This window comes from Gorilla gorilla, chromosome 1, assembly GCF_029281585.2.
Source record: "Gorilla gorilla gorilla isolate KB3781 chromosome 1, NHGRI_mGorGor1-v2.1_pri, whole genome shotgun sequence".
Classification (NCBI taxonomy): domain Eukaryota; kingdom Metazoa; phylum Chordata; class Mammalia; order Primates; family Hominidae; genus Gorilla; species Gorilla gorilla.
This window is the reverse complement of record NC_073224.2, coordinates 57894592-57902765: the sequence shown is the minus strand read 5'-3', so window position 1 is coordinate 57902765 and position 8174 is coordinate 57894592. Positions and strand designations below refer to the sequence as shown.

The window sequence follows — 8174 nt, the reverse complement described above, 5'->3', positions numbered from 1 at the left end:
ATGTACATGAAAAGTATACTATTAAATGGAATTTTCATCAATGAACTTTATATCATTTAACAGTCAAGCACTCAAATTCCTTCAGAGGAAATATAAAAGATAAGAGTACATAATTGATTTAATCTTTCAAACGAACTCATTGTTACTTATGCTTATTTACCTTAAAATTTTGGACCTGAGTTTAACTTCAGATTTAGAATGAGAATAAAGTTAAATAAAGGGCTTTTATAAAGCATTGTATCATTCTCTGTGTGTGTGTTGTTTATGTTTAAATAAATGCATGCTTTATAACATTTAATAATTTTAAATGCTGTCATCAATGCCCTGTGACTAGTATGTATTAGAGTTCTAGCACTTTGGAGGGCTTTTAGTTCAATAAACAAATACATTTGGAATTTAATGATAAAGATATTTTTAAAATAAATCATTTAGTGGCTTACTATTATTTAAAAGAGTATAAGTAACAGGTTTTTATCTCAGAAATGTAAAAGATATAATGAATATGATAGAAAATGGTCAAAATTCAAGCACTAAGAGTTAAAGAAAAATAATAACTTGTTACGTATTGGGGTATGATCATGCACAGGAATAGAGTCTACTACTACTACTAAATATTTACTAAACATCAGGCACTATGCTAAAGTCATTGTATGAATTATTTCATTTATCCTTAAAGCAACAATGTTCAGGTAGGGAATATTATACAAATTATATAGTTGAACAAATTTAAGCTTAGGAAAATTAATTTCCCCATGATTACTCTTCTAGTAAGCTGGAATTTAACTCTCTATCTGAGTTCTGAAAAATTTATACTTAAATATAAGCAGGATTTTTAATTAAAATACAGTTATTATTATTTTCCATCATACATGTCATAATTCATTTTCCCGCTCCTCGTTTTTGGACATTTAGCTTGCTATTATTACAATTTTTAAAATAATACTGCTTTGAATCTCTTCGTACATACATACATAAATACATTTTAAAACATCACACTTCCTAATTTCAAAAGATTTCATAAAACTATTGCAATCAAAAACAGCATCGTACTGGCCTAAAACAGACACATCAACCAAAGAAACAAGAAAGCCCAGTAATAAACCCAACTACTTATGGTCAACTGATTGTTGACAAAGGTGCCAAGAACACACAATGGGGGAAAGACAACTACTTCAACAAATGGTGTTGGGAAAACTGGATAGCCACTTGCAGAAGAATAAAATTGGAACCTTATCTTATACCACACACTCACATCAACTCAAAATGGATAAAGAACTTTAAATATAAGACCTGAAACTAGAACTTTTAGAAGAAAACAGAGAGAAAAATCTCCATAACGTTGGTCTGAGCAATGACTTCTTGGCTATTAACCCAAAAGCAAAAACAACAAAAACAAAAATAGACAAGTGGGATGGCATTAAACTAAGTTGTTTCTGCAGAGCAAAGAAAACAATTATGAGAGTGAAGAGACACATAAGTGATATATAGATATATAATAATGTGTGTGTATACATACATATATATATATATATATATTCTCATCCATGGACTGGAAGAGAGTATTTCCAAACTATATATCTGGTAACAGGTTAAGATCCATAACATGTAAGGCATTCCAATTTAAACAATTCAATAGCAAGAAAAGAAAAAAACCTAATTAAAAATGGGCAAAGGATCTGAGCAAACATTTACCAAAAGAAGATATACACATGGCCGACATTCACACCTTTTTTTTTTTTTTTTTTTGACAGAGTCTCAAGACTGGAGTGCAGTGGCGTGATCTCAGCTCACTGCAACCTCTGCCTCCTGGGTTCAAGTGATTCTCCTGCCTCAGCCTCCTGAGTAACTGGGACTACAGGCGTGTGCCACCACGCCCATCTAATTTTTGTATTTTTAGTAAAGACAGGGTTTCACCATGTTGGCCAGGATGGTCACGATCTCTTGACTTCATGATCTGCCCGCCTTGGCCTCCCAAAGTGCTGGGATTACAGGCGTGAGCCACTGCACCCGGACTCAACACCTCTTATCATAAGGTAAATGCAAGTTTAAACTACATTAAGATATCACGTCACACCTGTTAGAATGACCATTATCAAAAAAACAAATGAGAAATGTTGGTGAGGATGTGGAGAAAAAGAGAGCCCTTGTATACTGTTGAGGGGAATGTAAATAATTAGTATAGCCATTTTGGAAAATAGTATAGAGTTTCCTCAAAATACTAAAAAGAGAATTACCGTATGATCCAGCAATCTCAGTTTTGGGTATATATCTGAAGGAATTGAAAATTGGTACGTCAAACAGACATCGACAATCTCATGTTCACTCCAACTTTATTCCCAATAACTAAGATATGGAAGCAACTTAAGTGTTCAATAGATGAATGGATTAAAATAAATGTGGAAAATATAAACAATGGGAAATTATTCATCCTTAAAAAGGAAGGAAATTCTGCTATTCCTGACAACCTATGTGAAACTGGGGGACATTATGCTAACTGAAATAAGGGAGGCACAGAAAGATAAATACTTATGATCTTATATACATGTGGAATCTAAACAATTTAATTTCATAGAAACAGAATAAAAATGTGGTTACTGGAGGTTGGGAGAATGGGAGAGGAATAGTGATAGGAGAGATGTTTTATTAAAGTTTACAAAGCTTTACTTAGACTAAAGGAATAAGTTTTAGTGATCCTATCGTATCGCATGGAGGCCACAGTTAATAATAATGTGTTGTATATTTCAAAATTGCCAAAAAGAACAGATTGTTAACATTCTCACCATCAAAAAATGATAAATTCTTGAGGTGTTAGATATGTTAATTACCTTGATGTAATTTTTCTACAATATATTTGTAGATCAAAATATCACATTGTGGAGTTCAAGACCAACCTGGCCAATGTGGCGAAACCTTGTCTCTACTAAAAATAGAAAAATTAGCCAGGTGTGGTGGTGCCTGTAATCTCAGCTACTTGGGAGGCTGAGGCAGAAGAATCACTTGAATCTGGGAGGTGGAAGTTGCAGTGGGCTGAGATTGCACCATTGCACTCCAGCCTGGGAGACAAGAGCGAAACTCAGTCTCAAAACAAAAAACAAAAAACATAAAACAAAAACTAAAACAAAAAAATCACATTGTATCCCATAAACATATATAATTAGTATTAGTCTATTAAAAATAAATACATAGGTAAATGGGAATTCTAGAAACAATTATTGGTTAAAAGTTTACAAGCATTGTTAAATTATTGATAAAATTATTTCCATAACATTTAAATCAGATCATACTCTCATGAGCATTGTATAGTTCTGAAGGCAAAGAACAGAAACCATCCTTAGCTAAATAAAATAGGACTTATTTTAAGCCATTAAAATTAGTATAGACACTGAAAACAGCCATCAAAAAAAAAAAAAAAAAAAGCAGAGCAAAGATGGCTGGGAAAATGGTTTCTGGACCTGGAGCTTTTTGGACTAAAGCTTTTTCATCTGTCTCTCAGGGAACTGCAAAAATCTCATGTTTATTTCTTGTAGCTGCTTTTCACTAACCAACTTCCATCTTTTATTTACTTTTTTATATATAAACAAAGAAAAATGTTAATCTATTCCAAAGCTTCATGAAATTATACATTTTTATACACACCTTCTACTCCTGAAGGATTTATGTTTATCTTAATTCAAATTCATAAGAATGAAAATATAAAAGTTTCAGTCAAATGGATGGATTGAGTCCCTTTGGCGCAGGTGTGTACTTCTGATCTAATTTCCCATAGCTGGAAGGGTGTGTTTCCATGTTCAAAAAAGAAAGTAATGGAAATGGAAAAATCAAGCCCAGAAGTTTCAGCAGAAACCAAAGACAATCCAGTATAGCATGAGAACATTCATGTTACCATCACTAAATTTTCTTCATCAGTTAGCTTTACATAAGAAATATTACATCTCATGGTTTTAATTTGAATTTTCATAAGTGAAGCAGAATTTTACATCACGTATGTCTCACTCATTTGCTTTACATCTGTGACTGCTCTGTTCGTGTCCACTGTTCATTTGTCTCTTTAGTTGTTAATTTTTTCTTACTCCTTTTTGTATATTAAAAATGTCATATATTAAGTGTATTAATCTTTTTCCTTTCTTATCGTTTATATTCATTTTCATTTGGCTATCTGCCTTTTCATTATATGGTTATTTTTGACACGTTATAGTTTGAAGTTCAATGTAGTCAAAGTCAGGCTTGTCTTTTCTTTTTGCCTCGTTCGTGTTAAAATTGAAAATGTTCTTCATCATTTCAAGGATATTAAATTTTCAACTACGTTTATTTTAGAAAATTTTCAGAAATTACATTTAATTCATTAATATACTGAAATTAAGCTTGAGAACTTATACGAAGTTCCAGATATTATCTTTTTCTCATTTAGCTAATATTCACAACGCTTTTCCCGCCAGAACGATCCATCTATTAAACATTTTATTCCAAGCGGATTAAAGGGTTTCACAATATGATTACATTTTTAAAATCACTTTTTAAAATACTGTGAAGAAAATATTGAACAGATGGCTGGCTGATGGTGGGAGTTAGGAGACTATTGGAATAGTCCAAGTAAGAAGTGTGCATTTCTGGACTAAAGTCCAGTAGAAGTATACAGAATAATTGAAATATCAGCAAGATAAAAAGTGAACATCTTCAGGACTGTGCGATTGTATGTTTAGAAAAGGAGAGGAAGCAAGGTTCAGGAACACGAAATGAATTGAGATTTATGGCCTTGGTTTCCAAGTAGATCAAGAGTGTTATCCCTTGGGAAAAAGATGATACGTTATCTGTAGTCATGGATGGGCTTTGGTCTGTGAGAAGAGCAGAAGACAGATATGTAGCTTAGGGATGTGTAAGCTGGAGATAAAGACTTGGGTATCTGCAGCATCTGAGCAGATGTAAACATCATTCACGTGCCTGAGATTCCTTCAAAGATTGTGAGACAAGAGAAGAGAAAAAAAGCCAGAAAGTTAAGGATGGGTCTCAGAAGGATACTGGCATTGGGAGTTCAAGCAGATGAAGAGCTTCTTAAAAATAAATAAATAAATAAGACATCACTGTAATAAAGAGAGAAATCCAAATGAGAGTAGGATCACAAAAGTGAATGGGGACTGGAGTTTAGGAAGAAGTGGTCAGCTGTGTCAGGCATCAAGGGGAGTTCGAGTAGGACAACTGGCAGAAAAGTTTGATTTGTATTTGGCAATATGGAGCTCACTGGTGATTTGGGGAAAAGCAGTGTCATTAGAATGACGTTATGCACAAGTGGGAGAGAGAAATGGTAGAAGATGCCAAATTACATATAGTTGAGGTGAAATGGGAAGTAAACAAATATAGACAGTGCTGCAGGCTACTATGTACTATTTCTAAAATCTTAGCTTTTAAAAAGAAGAAAAGAAGTGGGGTAAGTAACTTGAGGATAAAGCAAGTATAGAGAAGTTTTTCTCAAATTGCCTTTGTTTCTATTTGAGAAGAGAGAAAACTGAACCTTGTTACACGTGAAATGGAGCCAGATGGTGAGAGAGGAGGGGAATATCACAGGGGAAGAGATGTCCCGAGCAAGGCAGGAGGCTCACGTGAGACAACTCAGGGCAGAATCCTATGCATTCATAGGCTATAAACAAGGAAGTGGAGGGAATAATCACATGGACTCAAGCTTCTCAATGAAAAACAGAAGTCATTTCATCTGTTGAGAGTGGAATCGTGGAAAGGAGCAGTTGAGGAAAGAGGTAAACATTTAGGCTAAACATGAGGGAGTGGAGTAGAAGAAATGCTGGGTCAGAGTTGACGGACTGAGGCACTTGGAGGCCCCTGAGTATGTGTATTAATGTGTCCATATGATGATGTGATTTTATTTTTCAGCAACACTGATATTGAAAGGACAGTTGCCTTGGAGATAAGAGAATGAGAAACTAGAATGGTAAGAAGTGATAGAGTGGGATATTAGATATCGAATGTGGTAAAATATTTTAAGGTTATGATGAGGTCAAGAGCCGGGTCCCAGCAATGGGTTTCTGTAATGGGAGTTAAGGGCAAATGGGATTTAAAAGATCAAGGAAAAGAAAGGATAATTTATTTGACCATTAAAAAAAAATGAACATTGAAGCCATCCAGGTACTCCAAACATAGACACTCGAGAAAGCATTTTATTTTGCTATATAATTATTAACATTACGAATGGTAAACTTAAAACTGCTGTGATCAAATTTAATGACAGATGTCCTATATAAAAATGCAGAGGCAAACCACTTAAGAAAAACCATGATATGCATAGGCTTTTACTTGAAAAGTCAGATGAGTAAACATGAGGCAATTAATGGGCCATGACTGTAAGTCTAACCACGCAGTTTATGCACATAGAAAGTGGGTAAAGTTTTAAAATGGAAATTGAATTGGGAAAATCAATCTACTATATGACTGTCATGAGTGTTCTGATAGTTACATAGTTATGTATATATTATTTTCTTCGTATTTAGCATGTTACATAGCAAGAGACAGAATTATATGAGCAAATCCTCACCCAGAGAAGCAGAAAGCTAAAATTACCTGGTGTTTCTATCCCACTTTGACCGGAACATCTAACAAAAGTTGTAAAGAACACATATTTTTAAGTGTTGTTATTGTCGATGGCATGGGTGCTGAGGTCCTACTTTATGTCTTTTTTTCACTCACACTACAACAGTAGGAAGGTGAGCTAACCTAGATGATGATACTATACGTTTGATGGACAAAATAGTTTTGCCTTTTCTAAAACATGCTCTGTTTATAGCATACAAAAGATAGAGAAGCATTATTCTTGTTTAAACCAGTGCCTTTTTCATTGAAATCTCATCACATGATATAAATTGAATAAATAAACCAGAAGATGCTGACGAATTGGAAATCTTAAAGAACAATAGTACTATTTTGAACACATCTTTCAAAGATGGAATATCTACTGTTGATTGTGACAGCAAAAAGCGGGGCCACAGTTGCATTCATTGTTCAGTGAGCTTGTCCACACAGTTCAACCCACCGACAGCAATGAATGTTGATTGTGACCTTTTAAAAAATAATCTCTGCACAGGGAAGAGAAAGTCCTGGTGTGTCCACCTTTGGTTTCCTGTCTTCAGCGAATTCTGAGCACCATGGAGAAGATGATGGTTAGCCATAGGGTACAATCAACGGTCGATGGTTTTGATTTTAATTCCAAACTCACCGACAGCGTTGAATGTTCACTGAAGCAACCTCAAAACTCAGAATTCTACTCACTTTACAGTATCTGTAAGTATCTGAAGGGGATGGGAGACAGAAACAACAGTACCTTTAGTCATATATTTTATGCATTTTTATGCCATTTCAAAAGAATACAAAAGAAGACAAATAAGAAGCATGATTCTTCCAACAAAGAGTTTGGCAAACCTCCACATCACATTGTATGAGAGAAAAGGATCGGTTTCATTAAGCAAAAACATGGCCTTTATTGGGCTAGTTCCAGAGATGGAATTATCTCACTGTTAAAGACAGGGAGAATTTGTTATTCAAAGTACTTTGGGGTATAAAATCCAAACAATATCTTATAATTTAAATATTGTTACACTTACAGTAAGCAAGTATTATGTATATAGCTTATACAGAAGTTAAACAGAATTACCTTAGATTTCCTCAAATTGGCATTGATGATATCATTTATATTTACATTATATATTTACTATATTTTATTCTAAAATAAGGTTTTACAATTAGTATAACTTCCTAAGAATAATCTTATTTAGAAAATGCTGAACAAATTATAAATGAAGAAACCAGCTCAATACATTTTTCTTAGTTCATGGCACAAAGATTTCATTAATACAGTGAAAGGTAAATACAATCTATGTATGCTACAAAACCATTCATTTCCTATTATTTTAAATAACATCTAACATCTAACATCTCTTTATGGGTAGATGGGTGAGGGATTCTTTTCATAGTCTTATTTTCTAAGACTGTTTTATCATTAATGCTTATTTTAAAATTATTATGAACTCTACTGAATTTATTTTTAGAGCCATTTTCAATAATTTTCTACCATCAATTAAAACAAAAGTCACTTTGGATGTATCTAAGCCAGAATAGAAAGTCATTATTTCATACATTTAAGTTGCATCTAATATGGTTATAGAGTAATTATCTGT

General features: G+C 33.6%; 2 non-coding genes across 2 annotated transcripts; both read right to left on the bottom strand.

Moving 5' to 3' along the window:
* Nucleotides 1-6975: 6975 nt before the first annotated feature.
* On the bottom strand, nt 6976-7085 carry MIR181B (microRNA mir-181b). The gene has a single exon (NR_106264.1). It is a non-coding gene; the product is annotated as a microRNA mir-181b (primary transcript).
* Nucleotides 7086-7146: 61 nt separating this feature from the next.
* Nucleotides 7147-7256, bottom strand: MIR181A-1 (microRNA mir-181a-1). Its single transcript, NR_106263.1, has one exon. It is a non-coding gene; the product is annotated as a microRNA mir-181a-1 (primary transcript).
* Nucleotides 7257-8174: the final 918 nt, after the last annotated feature.